Genomic DNA, 15,162 nt, shown 5'->3' on the forward strand with positions numbered 1-15,162 from the left:
GACAAGCTGGTCATCCCGGCAGGGAGGGACTTAGGAACTGTGAGGCCAGCTTCAAAAATAGATTCTCAGTGAGAAACGGGGAATCTAGCAGACTGAGACTGTTGGCTGAAATAGAAGTGCCATGGTGTAGAAACAGGGCAAGGAGCGTTAAGGAGCTTCCATACAGGTCCTACATAAACAAAACTCAAGAGCAGAAACTTCAAGTAAGTGGAGGACACTGGTTGACCAAGACAGGAGAAAAGGGTCTATCTTTGTTCAGAGACAAGCAGACTCCTGCCCTCAAGAGAAGGACTCTGCTGCTAATAGGATAAAACTCTGACATCGGCCCTTCATTTTGGAGGCACACGGTGGCAAGATGGGGGTGCAGATCTCCAAGAAGAGGAAGTTTGTCGCTGATGGCATCCTCAAAGTGGAACTGAAAGAGTTCTCACTGGAGAGCTGGCTGAGGATGGCTACTCTGGAGTTGAGGTCCAAATTACGTCAACCAGGACAGGAATTAATACAGGAACTTAAAATGAATTATTTAAGCAGATAGTGAGGGTAAGACAGTCCTCGGCAAGCCTTCTCTCTTAACAAAAAGCAGCCCCCAAATCATTTCTTTTCTAACAAAGAGCAGCCTATAAAATCGAGCTACAAACATAGATAAACAAGCTGGAAGCTTGCACGGTGAACGCCGGCAGCTGTGCCAATAGGAAAAGGCTACCCGGGGGCCAGGCATGTTCAACATGGAGGCTCCATCTTCCCTTTTCTTTGTCAACCATGTGCACAATAAAGGAACAGGCAACAATGGCACAGGCCAGGTAGAGAACCCATCTACATAATAAAAAATTAGGTGGAGTGACCAGTTTCTTCACAAGCTATGTAAATAGCACACCTGGTCCAACCAATGGAAACCGCCTCCTCAAGCTCATCTATAAAACCCAGCACATTTCACCCGGAAACCGAAAGACCTGCTCAGAAGCCCCTCTCTGCAGGAGAGAGAGCTTTCCTCTTTCTTTTGCCTATTAAACCTCTGCTCTTAACCTCACTTCTTACGTGTCCACATCCTTGATTTCCTTGGCATGAGGCAACAAACCTCGGTTACTACGCCAGACAAATGACGCTGCTTCAAAATCATTATCTTAGCCACCAAAACACAGAATGTTATTGGTGAGAAGGGCTGGCAGATTCGGAAATTGCCCGCTGTAATTCAGAAGAGTTTTGACTCTCAGAGGGCAGTGTAGAGCTTTTTGCTGGAAAAGTAGCCACAGGAGGTCTGTGTGTGTTTGCCCAGGTGGAGTCTCAGTGTTACCTCCTGGGAGGCCTTGCAGCACAGAGGGCCTGCTATGGTGTGCTGTGGTTCATCACGCAGGGAGTGGGGGGCCACAGGCTTCAAGGCTGTGGTGTCTGAAAACTCTAAATGCAGGAATTTTGTGGATGGCCCGATGATCCTCAGCAGGAACTCTGTTTACCTCATCGACACTGCCATGTGCCCGGTGCTGGCCGTCAAGGGAAGGTCATGCTGCCCTGGGCCCCAACTGGTAAGACTGACTCTAGGAAGCCCCTGACTGAGTACATGAGCATCATGAAACCCAAAGATGAAGTACTGCCTACTACCCCCATCTCAGAACGGAAGGGTGGGGAGGGAGCCATAGCGCCTGCCATGCCCCAGCCAATCCCCACAACATGACAGGGTCTCCTTGACAGCTGTGTCTGGCGTCTGGGTGTTATCCTGGAAAGGCCTTTAATAAAATCTTGCACAAAGTCACAAAGCCTGACTCGACTATATGTCCGGTGTTCAGACTGAAGGGCATGTTGGCCTGCAGAACATTCCTTAACCTCTTGGTGCTAACCATGCTTGTGGAATTTGCAGGACCCGGCACAGGAGAACCCAAGCAGAGCTAACCAGAGGAATGTCCTGTGTGAGAGTGAAGGCTGGTGGCTAGCAGGGCAGCACCCCAATTAACTGTCCTGTAGTTCAGGATTGTAGCTTTAGAAGGGGGATATATTTAGAATGATTTTTCCTATGCCTAAGAAAATACGTATTGCACATATAACGTAAATACAATGGTCATTATAGTGTGTGTCATTCTGTGCTAAATGTTCTTTGCATTCACACTCATTTACTCCTCAACATCTGGAAAGCGGGAAGGAAATGTGCTGCGCCACTGAAGCTCAGGCTCAGAAGCAAATTTGCCTAAGCAGCATGAAGCTGCCATTAGAATCCACATTCCTAAGTTCTACTCTCTTGACCATTCTGTTCTGGAAAACTATAAGGAATATTTAAATGGTCAAAACAGTAACAACAAAGCACCTCTCACATTAGTCTTTGGTAGCCCTGAGTGTGGTCTCAGCCTTCCTCCAAGGTTCACACATGCACAGCTTACAACCAACCTGTCTTCTCTGGAGCTACTCTCATTAACTTTCTGCTCCTCATAACCATGGGTCTGACCAACATGATTATATTTTAGGAAAACTGGCTTTCAGTAGCTCCTTCCTCAAAAACCACTGTGGCCAATTTCAGGTTCTCGAAGAGACTCTTTCCAGATGCTCCTGTCTGCTGTTGCTGATGCTTCTGCTTTCATTGCCAAGGAAAGGGTTGCAGCAGAAGATGCTCCTCATCTATAAAATAAGCTGGTTCTCTCCACTCAGCCTGAGCACACTCAGGGCTCCAGACACTAAAGAGAAAAACGCTTTCCTCCATCCCACCCAGATGCCCACTTCTGCAGCCACCACCGTATAGGATCGAACTTCTTGACAAAATTATTTGTGCCCCATGCCTCTATTTCCTCCCTTCCTGTACAATCCCGAAGGCCCTTCCACCTTCCCACCCCTAGGAAATTACTCTGGCCTTGATCCCCAGGGCCCACCAAGAAGCCAAACCGAGTGAACTTTTTCCTGCCTTTAACCACTGGAGAAGTTTCTGTAAGTTCCCATACCATCTGCCACATGTTCTCCTTGAACTCACCCCCTTACCTGCCAAATCGCAAAAGACCTCACTGCTTCACCCTCTCCTCAGCCTATTAGACTCTTTCCCTTCCCTTCACTGGCTCCACCCTCCTCCCTCCCACCTACTAAGGAAACACTTCCCAGATTTTTTATCCTTCCCACATAAACTCCAAGACCTTGCCTTCCCAAAACCTCATCTGTCCGAGGCTCTGGGTACTGTCCCGGAGTAACAGTGAATTTGAGGTCTACAGGGAGACACTTTTGCATAGGTGTGTGTAGCCTTTTGTAAAGTGCCCATGTGGATCTGGTTTTCACTGTTTAGCAAACAGGATCACCTGGGCCTTGTTTACCCCATGCCTTGTTATGAGACTTTCCGTTTGGCTGGCAGAATTCAGCCAGAGAATGCCCTGTGCAGGCGCAGAGAAGGATTGTAAAGTGCCAGGGATGGGTGACTGGTTAACCATTTACCTCCCTCCCATGAAGGACAGCAGAGAAGAGGACCCAGCCGCTGCCCACCCCTACCCACAGCCTTGGTGTTCCTGATCCAGCACGTTGCCACCCTCCTCGCCCCAGCCACCAGCCAAGGAGGCTGGAAGATCAACCAAGCTCCAACCACTGGGCGTCCCATCACAGCGTGGCTTTACTGCTAACGTTAGTGTTGCTGTTTGTGCCAGAGGTTCTGTTCAAAACCAAGCTCTTAGAAGAATTTGGAGGAAATTATGACTGCAGCCACGTCTTTTTAAGTGTTATCTTCTAAGGAAGAATTTGTAGACTTTGGAGTAAGCTGTAACAACTCGACATTAACTTTTTTCCCCCAATTTTTATTATTATTGTGGAAAGTTGTGGGAAAATGTTGAAAAGTCAGAAATGTTGAAAGTACAATGAAAATCTATATGTCTTCCACCTTCTTCAACAATTTTAATGCTTGCCAGATGAGTTTCATCTCTGCATTTGTGTACATATTTTTGTTGTTATGGAACCATTTAAAAATAAGTGGCCAATAGTATGTTTCTTTCCAAATACTTCAGCATGGATCTCCTAAGAACAGGAAGTTAGATGCCTCTATTTAACACCTAAGAAGATTAACAACCATTCTATAATATTATTTAATAGCCAAGCCATATACAAAATTTCCCAGTTGTCCTAAAAATATCTTTTATAGCTTTGGTTTTGGCAAATCAGCATCCAATTGAGGATCAGATGTTGCATTTGGTTATTATTTCTCTTTAGTCTATTTAAAACAAATTTTTTTTACTGAAGTAAACTAACATTCAATACATGTTAATGCATTCATTTTAAGTGCATACTGGATGAGTTAAAAAAAAAAAAAAGTGTATGTCCTTATCACTACCACCCCAGTCAAAATATTTGCAAAGTTCACTCCTTCTCCCTTTGTAGCCTATCTCCCCTCCTCTCACCCCCACAGCCCCGACTCCAGGCAGCCGCTGATCTGATTTTTCTATCTATAGGCAGCTTTGCTTGCTCAAGAACTTCATAAATGTGATAATATGGTTTGTGATCTTCTGTGGTTTCTTTCACCGAGTATGATCCACCTGGGATTCACACATGTTGTTGCATATGTGAGTGGGTGGCTCCTTTCATTGCTGAGTAGTATGCTAGTCTACCACCATTTGCCTATCCATTTAGCCGCTGATGAAGACTTGGATTGTTTCCGGTGTTAGGCTATTCTGATTAAAGTCTTTATGAAAATTTTTGTACAACTCTTGTTGTAGACATATGTTTTCATTTCTCTTGGGTAAAAATCTGGAGTGGAACTTATGGATCATATAAGTGTATATTTAACTTTATAAGACCCTGCCAAACTGTTTCCAAAATGTTGACAACATTTTGCACTCCTACCAGCAACATATGAGAGTTCTAGTTTCTCCGCTTCCTCACCAATGCTTGGTATTATCAATCCTTTACTTTTTGCCATTTTTGTGGGTGTATAGTAGTATCTCTGTGTAGTCTTAATTTGCATATCCCTGATAACCAGAGCTGTTTTGTGTGATTCTTGGCTATATATATATATATATATATATATATATATATATATATATACTTTTTGTAGTGTGTCTGTTCAAATATTTTGTCTTTTTTAAAAGTAAGTTATCTTTTTTTTTTTTTTTTTTTTGAGAGGGAGTTTCATTCTTGTTGTCCAGGCTGGCGTGCAGTGGCACAATCTCAGCTCACTGCAACCTCCACCTCCAGGGTTCAAGTGATTCTCCTGCCTCAGCCTCCTGAGCAGCTGGGAAAAAAGGCATGTACCACCATGCCTAGTTAATTTTTTTGGGTAATTTTTAGAGAGAAGGGGTTTCACTGTGTTGTCCAGGCTGGTCTTGAACTCTTGACCTCAGGTGATTCACCTGCCTCAGCCTCCCAAAGTGCTGGGATTACAGGCATGAGCCACCGCGCTGGGCCGTAAGTTATCTTTTTATTATTGAGATTTAAATATGAATCTTTTGCCAGGTTTATGTATTACAAATATCTTCTGCCAGTCAGTGACTTGACTTTTCAAGTACCCAGGTGACTTTTCTTTTTATTAATATTGTCTTTTAAAAGCAGAAGCTTTGTATCTTGATGAAGCTCAATTTGTCAATATTTTCTTCATGGTTGGTGCTTTCTGTATCCTGCCTAAGAAGTCTTTGCCTACCTCAAGGTTACCAAGATATCCTTCTACGTTTTAGTCTAGAAGTTGTGTAGTTTTAGCTTTTGCATTTAGGCTTATAATCCATTTAGAGTTAATTTTTGTATGTGGCATGAGATAGGAACTAATGTTTGTTGTTTGTTTTTGTTTTGCTTTGTTTCTCACAGATATACCCAGTTGTTCCAGTGCCATTTGTTGGAAAGACTCTATTTTCCCAATTGAACTACCTTGGCCTATTTATTTTTTAAAAAATCAATTGACCATATATATGGGTCTATTTCTGGACTCTATTCTAGTTCATTGATCTGTATGTCTATCCTCTGCCAATATTACAGTGTCTTGATTACTATTGTTTATAGTAGTCTTAAAACCAGTTGTGTAAATCTTCTGAATTGTTATTATTTTCTGAAATTATTTTTGCTCTTCTAGTTCATTCATTCATTTGATATTGATTTAATTTCTTTGAGAAATGTTTTAGAGTTTTCAGTACACAGGGTGTGTATGTGTGTTACTCTAAACGTTAATCATAATATTCTAAAACATTATTCTCTGGTATTGTAAACAGGATTTTTATTTCATTTTCCAATTGTTTATACTGATATATAGACATATAATTTATTTATGTATATTGATTTTTTGTTCTGTGTCCTTTCTAAATTCACTTTTTTGTTTTAGCAGCTTTTGTATAGACTCCTTGAGATTTTCTATGGTCACAATCATGTTTTACTTCTTCCTTTCCAACATAGGTGCTTTTGTTTCTTTTTTCTTGACTTTTTGTATGGCTAGGATCACAGCAAAATGTTTAACAGAAGTGATGAAAGAAAACTTCCTTTCTCTGCCCTCATCTTAGAGAAAACATTAAGTCTTTCACCAAAAAATATGACACTAGCTAAAGGTTAGCAGACACAGAAGAAGCATTTGACAAAATTCAAAATTCATTTGGAATAAAATGCTAAAGGCATCTATATTGTCTCCCTTTTTTTTGAGACAGAGTCCTGCTCTGTTGCCCAGGCTGGAGCACAGTGGTGTGATCTCAGCTCACTGCAGCCTCAATCTCCCAACTCAAGTGATTCTCCCACCTCAGCCTCCCAAGTAGCTGGAACTACAGGTGAGCACCACCACAGCCAGTTAGGTTTTTGATTTTTTTGTAGAGATGGGGGTTCTCACTATGTTGTCCAGGCTGGTCTCGAACTCCTGAGCTCAAGCAACCCTCCTGCCTCAGCCTCCCAAAGTGCTGGGATTCCAAGTGTGAAGCCCTGTGTCCAGCCTAGGTTGCCTTCCTTTAAAGATTGTTGCATTTTGTTTTTGTAGGCAGTTGATTCATTTATGGATTGGCCTATTCTTTTGAGGAAGATCTAGAGTAGCCTTTATTTTAGGTTAGTCTGGTCCTAATCCTGAGGTGTGGTCTTTCTGGTACTCTACTCAAAACCCTTGGTGTCCAGTGAGGTCTTTTCACTGTATAAGCTCCAGAAGCTGTTTAGTTCACAGTTCCCTGGCAGCCATTCTTTCCCCAGTGGTGCTTTGATCTGCCTTGTGGTGCCTCACTCTGCACATGTGCCACTTGGTATTTAGCCAAAGACTCAAGGGGAACCCTATGATCTGGAATTCTTTTTTTTTTTTTTTTTTCGTTTTTTTGAGGCAGAGTCTTGCTCTGCTACCCTGGTGCAATCTTGGCTCACTGCAGCTTCCACCTCCTGGGTTCCAGTGATTCTCGTGCCTCAGCCACCCGAGTAGCTGGGACTACAGGCACCCACCACCACGCCCAGCTAACTGTTGCATTTTTACTAGAGATGGGGTTTCACCATGTTGGCCAAGCTGGTCACGAACTCCTGGGCTCAAACCATGCTCCCACCTCAGCCTCCCAAAGTGCTGGGATTACAGGCGTGAGCCACCGCCCTCGGCCAACCTGGAATTCTTTCTCTGCACAGTTTCTTCTAAAGGGTTCTCTCTGGCTTGTGTCTCCCCGAACTCCAGTATCTGTGTCTTCAGCTCAGTGAGACTTCTGCATTTTGTTTAGCTTCTCCGTCTCTGTGTTGGAATTCAGCAAATGGCTCTGTCAGAATGTTTGGGTGGTTGGAAGGCTCACCTTGTTTGTTTCCTTTCTGTCTTGATTACAGTCCTGTGCTACCAATTATGTCTGAAACCAGTTATTTGATATATTTACCCAGCTTTCTAGTTATGTATGGCAGGATGGCCAGCCAGTACTAGTTACTATGCTGTGGGTGGAAGGAGAAGAGTCATTAATCTCTTCTCATTTAGAGCAGGGGTCAAGTAACTTTTTCTTAAAGAGCTAGATAGTAAACACGTTAGGTTTTCAGGCAACACTGTTTCTGTTGCAAAAGCTCAGCCATGTCATTATAGCACAAAAGCGGCCATAGGCAATACCTAAGTTAGTGTGCATCATTATGTTCAAATGAAACTTTATTTATAAAAACAAGCAACAGATCCGCAGCCCATAGTTTACCAGCCCTTGATCTAGAACAATACTCCAGCCCTTTTCCCCCTGTGACATTGACTTTGTCAAGACTCCAGGCCAGTCATCTTACTGAATGCTCGAAACCCTATTTTCTCAAGATATCACATAACATATTCCTTTATCCCTTGTATTTTCTATAAAAGGTCATTTGGTCAAAGCCTTCATGAGAATCATTTTTTCACAGGAATAATGTCTTAGGTGATGTTGAAAATATTGCTTTTGAAAAAGTATCATCAAAGTCAGTGCAACTGAGTTATGATCATTCACGAATTCATTCATTCTCCCATCCATCATCCATCCGCCAAAAACTCATGATGCAGTTACCTCTGTCAGGCATGGTGCTATGAGTGCTCAACAGGATACAGTGATGTGGTCCAACTTGCCCTCAGTGGGGCTGGGGTGGGATTGGTGGGTGACACCGAAGCACAGTGCTAGAAAAGTTAGCATCTCACTCTTTATCTGGGCCAGGACCAAAGGGCTTACTTTATCTGGAACACTTGTAACAATGCAAATTCACTAGCCCCTTGGACCCACTGAAATAGAATCTCTTGATGAGACACAGAAATCTGTGTTTTAACTGGTTCCACTGATACAACAGGTCAAAGGACACTGAAGGCCAGTGTGATGAAAGTCAGTTCCTAAGGGGGAAAGCCACCTACCTGGGAGGAGGCTGCATCTTCTGATTTACCATGAGGTGTACCAGAGGTGAACATGCCTCACAGGTCAGCAGTTACCCAGCCTGCTTCCATTATAAGAGAAAAAGCATCCCGGCCTTGGGAACTGTAGTGATTCTTAACTATGTTCACAAATTCTTTGTGACAACTCCCTTCAAAAGGTGAAAGCTAATTCCTCTCCCCTTTGGTGTGGGCCAGACTTAGTGATTCAATTGTAACAAATAGTCTAGCAGAAGTGATGGTGTGTGACTGCAAGACTAGATCCTGAAAAACCCTGCAGCATCCCCCTTGCTCTCCCTTCAATCTCTTGCTCTGAGGGGCCCCGGGCATCACACTGTGAAGACATTCCAGCAGCCCTGTGGGAGTCTACATGGAAAGAGCTAAGTCCACAGCCAGCATGAACCAGTCAGCCATGTGAACAACTGTCCTAGTCTGTCCTAACAAAAATATTAGAGACCAGGTGGTTTATAAACAACAGATATTTCTTTCTCATAGTTCTGGAGACTGGGAAGTCCCAGATCAAGGCATCGGCAGATTCACGGTCTGATGAGGGCCAACTACCTGGTCCATAGATGGCTGTCTTCTTGCCATGTCCTTCTGTGGTAAAAGAGGCAAGGGAGCTCTCTGGGGTCTCTTTTATAAGGACACTAATCTAATTCATGAATGGTCCACCCTCATGGCCTAATCACCTCCAAGGACCCTACCTCCAAATATCACATTGTGAATGAGGTTTCATCATATGAATTTAGGGAGGACACGGACATTCAGTCTGTAACAGTGACTATCTTGGAAGTGGGCTCTCCAGCCCCAGTCATGCCTTCAGGGGACTGCAGCCCTGGCTGACATCTTGGCCACAACCTCACAGATAGCTACCCAGCTGTACCACTAGAACTGCTGACCCACAGAAACATGCAAGGTAATATATGTGTTTTGCTCTTTGAAGCAAAGAGCTTCATTTTTGACCAGTTGGTTATGCAGCAATAGACAATGAATACAGGGACTTTGCACATATTTAGGACTACTTCTGAGATCACATTGGGGAGCCCCATCTGTCACTCCATTTGGGACAGCCAGCTTCAGAACCACATGATACAGAGTTCTGCATGCTTTCCTGTTTGGCACATGTGTCTTCTCAACTGGCTGCTCAGCTCATAGTGAAATTCCTGGGCAAATACCTACACCAGGCCTCCAGAGCCAGGAGTTGGGGCACGCACCCCCTGGGTGAACTATGTTTGGAGATGACGCCATTACCTCCCCATCCCCAGCTGCTCTTTTGAGACTTCTGTCTGCATGTAAGGCAGCTGGGCAGTCCTGCTTCTGGCTGGGAACAACTTTTCTGGGTGTAGAGCCAGCAGCACATATGGGTATCAAAGCTGCAACCTTTGTTTCGTTAACGTCACAATCTAACAAAACCAGCTGACTGGCCAAGATGTTGAAAAATAATAAAATGATGGTTTAGTGCCAAAACACTCCAGCTGATGCAATACGGCCTATGAAGAAAAGTTAAAATTTAAGAGATCACCTATACTTTTTGTTTAGAGTGAGTTTGGGGGTGAGGGAGCAAAGCACAGTATTGAGATATTTACGTGTTGGTTTGGTTTTGTGTTTTGTGTTGTATATCTCTCTGATAGGTAGGTGAAAAGTGACTTTTCTTGCATCAAAAATATTTAGGTTAATTTTCTAAAAAATTAGACTACAATCTAGTAAATAATAGGCAAAGAATATAAATAGTTCACAAAAAAGAATATTCAAACCACTTTTAACATTTAAAAAGATGCTCAGTCTCACTCATACAGAAATGTAAATTACGGCTGTCCTCAAATCCAATCTCTCACCTATCAGATCAGCAAAAATGCAGAAGTCAAATTTAGATAACACTTCTCCATTGACAAAGCTGTAAAGAAATAGGCATATTTATTTGTTGCTAATAAGTGTAAAATGGCACAGTCCTTACGGAGGAGAATTTGGCAGTATCTACCAGAATTACACGTGCATTTACATTTTAAAGTGGCAGTGACACTTTTAGGAGTTTGCACTGCAGATACACCTTCACAAATCAAAAGGAACATAAGCACAGGATGATTCATTCTGACATTATTTGTAACACTGAAAGATTAGAAACAATCTAGATGTCCATCGTTAGAGGACTGGTTGAAGAAACTATGGTACAGTCACACAATGGGGCACTATCTAGCCATTCCAAAAAAGTGAGAAGGCTCTCTATATATGGAGTGATTGCCAGAAGATACAACTAAATGAAAAAAGCAAGGTGCAGGGCCGCATATATTAGTGTGTGTGCGCATGTGTGTGTCTGTGGTGTGTATTGCAAAAAGAAAGACTGGAAGGTGGAAGAGGGTAGATGAGACAGGGATGGGATCGAGACTTCTCTACATACACTTTTTAATATAGTATATGTTGTATGTATTCAAAAATAAAATTAAATTAAAAAAACAAAATCAGCCTTAATATTGAATATAAACATGAATAAATGACCCTAATGATATATCAAATTGGTAATATGAAAACAAAGAAAAAAATATTTAAATGAGTTTAATATACTATTCTAGCTTTACATACATAGATATGTTTGAAGGATAAAAATCTTCAAAAAATCTTGTTACTTAACTCAGTAGTTTTATTGCTATTAACAATATTGAATTGTAATTTTGAAACTTTTTTATATTATACAATAAATCAAGATAAATGTGTAATAATTAGGTAAATGTGATGGTCCATTTCATGCATCAGCTTGACTGTGTTAACAGAAACCAAGATTTTCAGAGTAAGAAAAAAGAAATAAAAATATAAAATCAAAGTGATAGGGTGTGGATCTGTGTCCCCACCCAATCTCATGTCAAATTACAACCCCCAGGGTTGGAGATGGGGCCTGGTGGGAGATGATTCAATCACTGGGGCAGATCCTTCATGAAAGGTTTAGCACCATCCCCTTGGTGCTGCCTGGTGATAGAGTTCTCATGAGATCTGGTTGTTTAAAGGTGTGTGGCACCTCCCTCCTTCCCCCGGCCCACTTCTCGGTCCTGCTCCTGCCATGTAAGACGCCTGCTCCCACTTTGCCTTCTGCCACGAGTAAAAGTTCCCTGAGACCTCCCTGGAAGCAGATGCTGCCATGTGTCCCGTACAGCCTGTGGAACCATAAGCCATTTAAACCCCTTTTCCTTATAAATTAACCAGTCTCGAGTATTTCTTTTATAGCAATGTGAGAACAAACTAATACACAGAGTTAAGAAAAAAAGTGTTAAGTTAAATTTGAATTGGAAATGTTAATGTCAATTTATGGTTTTTAAAAAATCTGTTAGCTCTTGAAAGTGCTGGAAATGACGCTTCAGTAGCAATGAGCAAACTTCAACTCCAAATCTTGGTTTCTAAATATATTTTCCACAAAAGGATTCAGGGCTGGAGAAATGGCTTTTCCAGGTCTAGGGCAGGGAAACAAAGTGAGCTTAAGGTAGCTTATTCTCTGGGGGACACATCAAAAATACAGAAGAACCATTAGCCAAATTTGGAATTATTTGAACATAAAAGAAAACATTGATTTAATTGAAATTCATGAGTTTATAGGGATAGGAGACAGAGAGGAAAAAACGAAAAACAAAAAACAAAAAAACAAGGGAGAGAGAGTCTCATTCGCCATTACTGGAGAGATTTTCACACCAACTCCTTGCTCAGTGCTATGGATTGAATTGTGTACCACTCCCCACTACCTCCTAAATTCATAGGTTGAAGTCTTAACCCCCAAGGTGATGTAAAAATATTTGGAGATAAGGCATTTCTGAAGGTAATTAAGATTAAGAGAAGTTATAAAGCCCTAAAGCAAAAAGACGAGTGTCTTTATAAGAAGAAGAGACACAAAGAGTGTGGACCCACAGAGGTAAGGCCATGTGAGGACACAGCAAGAAGGTGGCCATCTGCAAGCCAAGGAAAGAGGCCTCACCAGAAACCAACCCTGCTAGTTCCTTGATCTTGGACTTCCAGTCTCCAGAACTGTGAGAAAATAAATTTTTGTTTAAGCCGCCCAGTGTGTGGTATTTTCTTATGCCAGCCCTAGCAGACTAATACTCTCTGAAAATTGGTATTTAAAGGTAAAGAAGAAATTCTTACGTGGCTTTTTAGGAACACATGTAGTCCATCCTCGTTGATGCATGAACGCTTGCCCTTCTTTACAGAGGCCTGTGATGACATCATTGAATCGGACAGGCAAGGGTCGTTAGTGGATGCTAGAGCCATTAGGAAAAGGTTTGCTGGGGAATAGACAGGGATTTGCACTGTGCCAAAATATTACCCCAAGATTCAGCAGCCACCATCTTAGAGTTCACACTTTGCACCCCTAAATGTGAGCAACCTCCCATACAGGGCCTTCTGATATGAGGAAGTCTGAAACATACAGCATTCCCTCTGAAGTATTTTTGTTTAAATGTTTACCAATAATCTATGTGAGCTTTTAGGTCTATCTTCTAGTTCTAGTTTCCAGGGACACAGGGAACAGAGAGCCATGTTAACCAACCCCTTGAGGAGACTAGAATGCAAGACCGATGGTAACTGGTTGGTCAGTGAAATGAAAATAAAAATGGACTGAAGTGGTAGTCAGTATTAATGAAATAAAACTGACTTTAAAAAAAGATTGGAGGCCAGGTGCAGTGGCTCACACCTGTAATTCCAGTACTTTGGTCAGGAGTTCGATACCAGCCTGGCCAACATGGCAAAACCCCATGATTCAATGCTAGCCATTAGATTCAAATGCTAACCTCTTCTGGAATCACATATACACCCAGGAATAATGCTTTTCAAGTTTTTAATTTTTTAAAGTTTTTTATTTTTTGCTTATTTATTGATTTATTTTTATTGAGAAGTTTTATTTTTAGTTTATTTTTAGTTTCTACTAAAAATACAGAAAAATTAGCCAGGTGTGGTAGTGTGCACCTGTAATTCTAGCTACTCAGGAGGCTGAGCCATGAGAATTGCTTGAACCCAGGAGGCAGAGGTTGTGGTGAGCTGAGATTGCGCCACAGCACTCCAGCCTAGGTGACAGAGTGAGACTCTGTCTCAAAAGATAAATAAATAAAAATTTTAAAAATTATAAAATGATTGGAATGCGGTAGCTGGGGATGGTGGCAGGCACCTGTAATCCTAGCTACTTGGGAGGCTGAGGTGAGAGGATCACTTGAACCCGGGAGGTGGAGGCTGCAGTGAGCCGAGATCGTGCCACTGCACTCCAGCCTGGGTGACAGAGCGAGACTCCAAATCAAAAAAAAAAAAAAAAGTTATATGGATTGCATATTAGATAATAATAGTGTATCAATGTTAAATTTCCTGAATTTGATACTTGGATCATGGCTTTTTAAAAGAATATCCTTATTTTCAGGAGATAAATCCTGAAGTATTTTGGGATAAAGAATTGTAATGTTGACAGCTTACTCAAATGGTTCAATATTAAGACAATAATATTGTATTAGACAGGGTTCTCCTGAGAAACAGAACCAATAGGAGAGAGAGAGAGAGAGAGTGTGTGTGTGTGTGTGTGTGTGTGTGTGTCACAGAGAGAAGATTTATTATGGAAATTGACTCATGTGATTATGCCGGCCGAGAAGTCCCCTAATATGGTGTCTGCAAGCTGGAGAACCAGCAAAGCTGGCTGTGTAATTTCAGCCTAAGTCACGAAACCTGAGAACAGGTGGAGGGAGGGGACCTGTAAGTCCTGGAGTCCAAACTCCCAAGCACAGGGAACTCTGGTGTGTGAGGGCGGGTAAAGACGAATGTCTCAGCTGAAGAAGAGAGAGCAGATTCACCCAGCTTCTGCTGTTTTGTTCTATTAGGGCTCTCAATGAATTGAATGAGGGTGGACCTTCTTTGGATTCACCCTCACCTAGTGGATTCAAATGCTAACCTCTTCTGGAATCACATAGACACCCAGGAATAATGCTTTTCAAGTTTTTAATTTTTTAAAGTTTTTTATTTTTTGCTTATTTATTGATTTATTTTTATTGAGAAGTTTTCACTATGTTGCCTGGACTGGTCTCCAACTCTGGGGCTCAAGCAATTCTCCTGCTTCAGCCTTTGGAGTAACTGGGATTCCAGGCACATGCCACAGAACTAATGTTACCAGCTCTCTGGACATCCCTTACCCCAGTCAAACTGACACATACACTTAGCCCTCACAAATACGTGTAGGTATAGATACATATTGCATATTGTAACACATATTTTATATATACACACATTCAAAATAAATACAATGGAAACAACAAAAACTTTCAAACAAAAATACAAACTAATTTTAGCATTTTTTCCTCATAGCAAAAAACTGGAAACAATGTAGACACTTAACTGCAGGGAACTGGTGGAAAAAGTACACCAGTTTGTCAAGGATCTTTTAATCTTTTAATTTTTTTTTTTTTTTTTTTTTTTTTTTTTTTTTTTTT

At 41.8% G+C, this 15,162-nt stretch overlaps 1 pseudogene; it reads left to right on the forward strand.

The window, feature by feature from the left end:
* Positions 1-355: 355 nt before the first annotated feature.
* LOC111539950 lies at positions 356-1,390 on the forward strand (annotated as a pseudogene).
* The last annotated feature ends 13,772 nt before the right edge of the window (positions 1,391-15,162 follow it).

The sequence above is a fragment of the Piliocolobus tephrosceles genome, chromosome 4 (assembly GCF_002776525.5).
Source record: "Piliocolobus tephrosceles isolate RC106 chromosome 4, ASM277652v3, whole genome shotgun sequence".
In the NCBI taxonomy this organism is placed as follows: Eukaryota; Metazoa; Chordata; class Mammalia; order Primates; family Cercopithecidae; genus Piliocolobus; species Piliocolobus tephrosceles.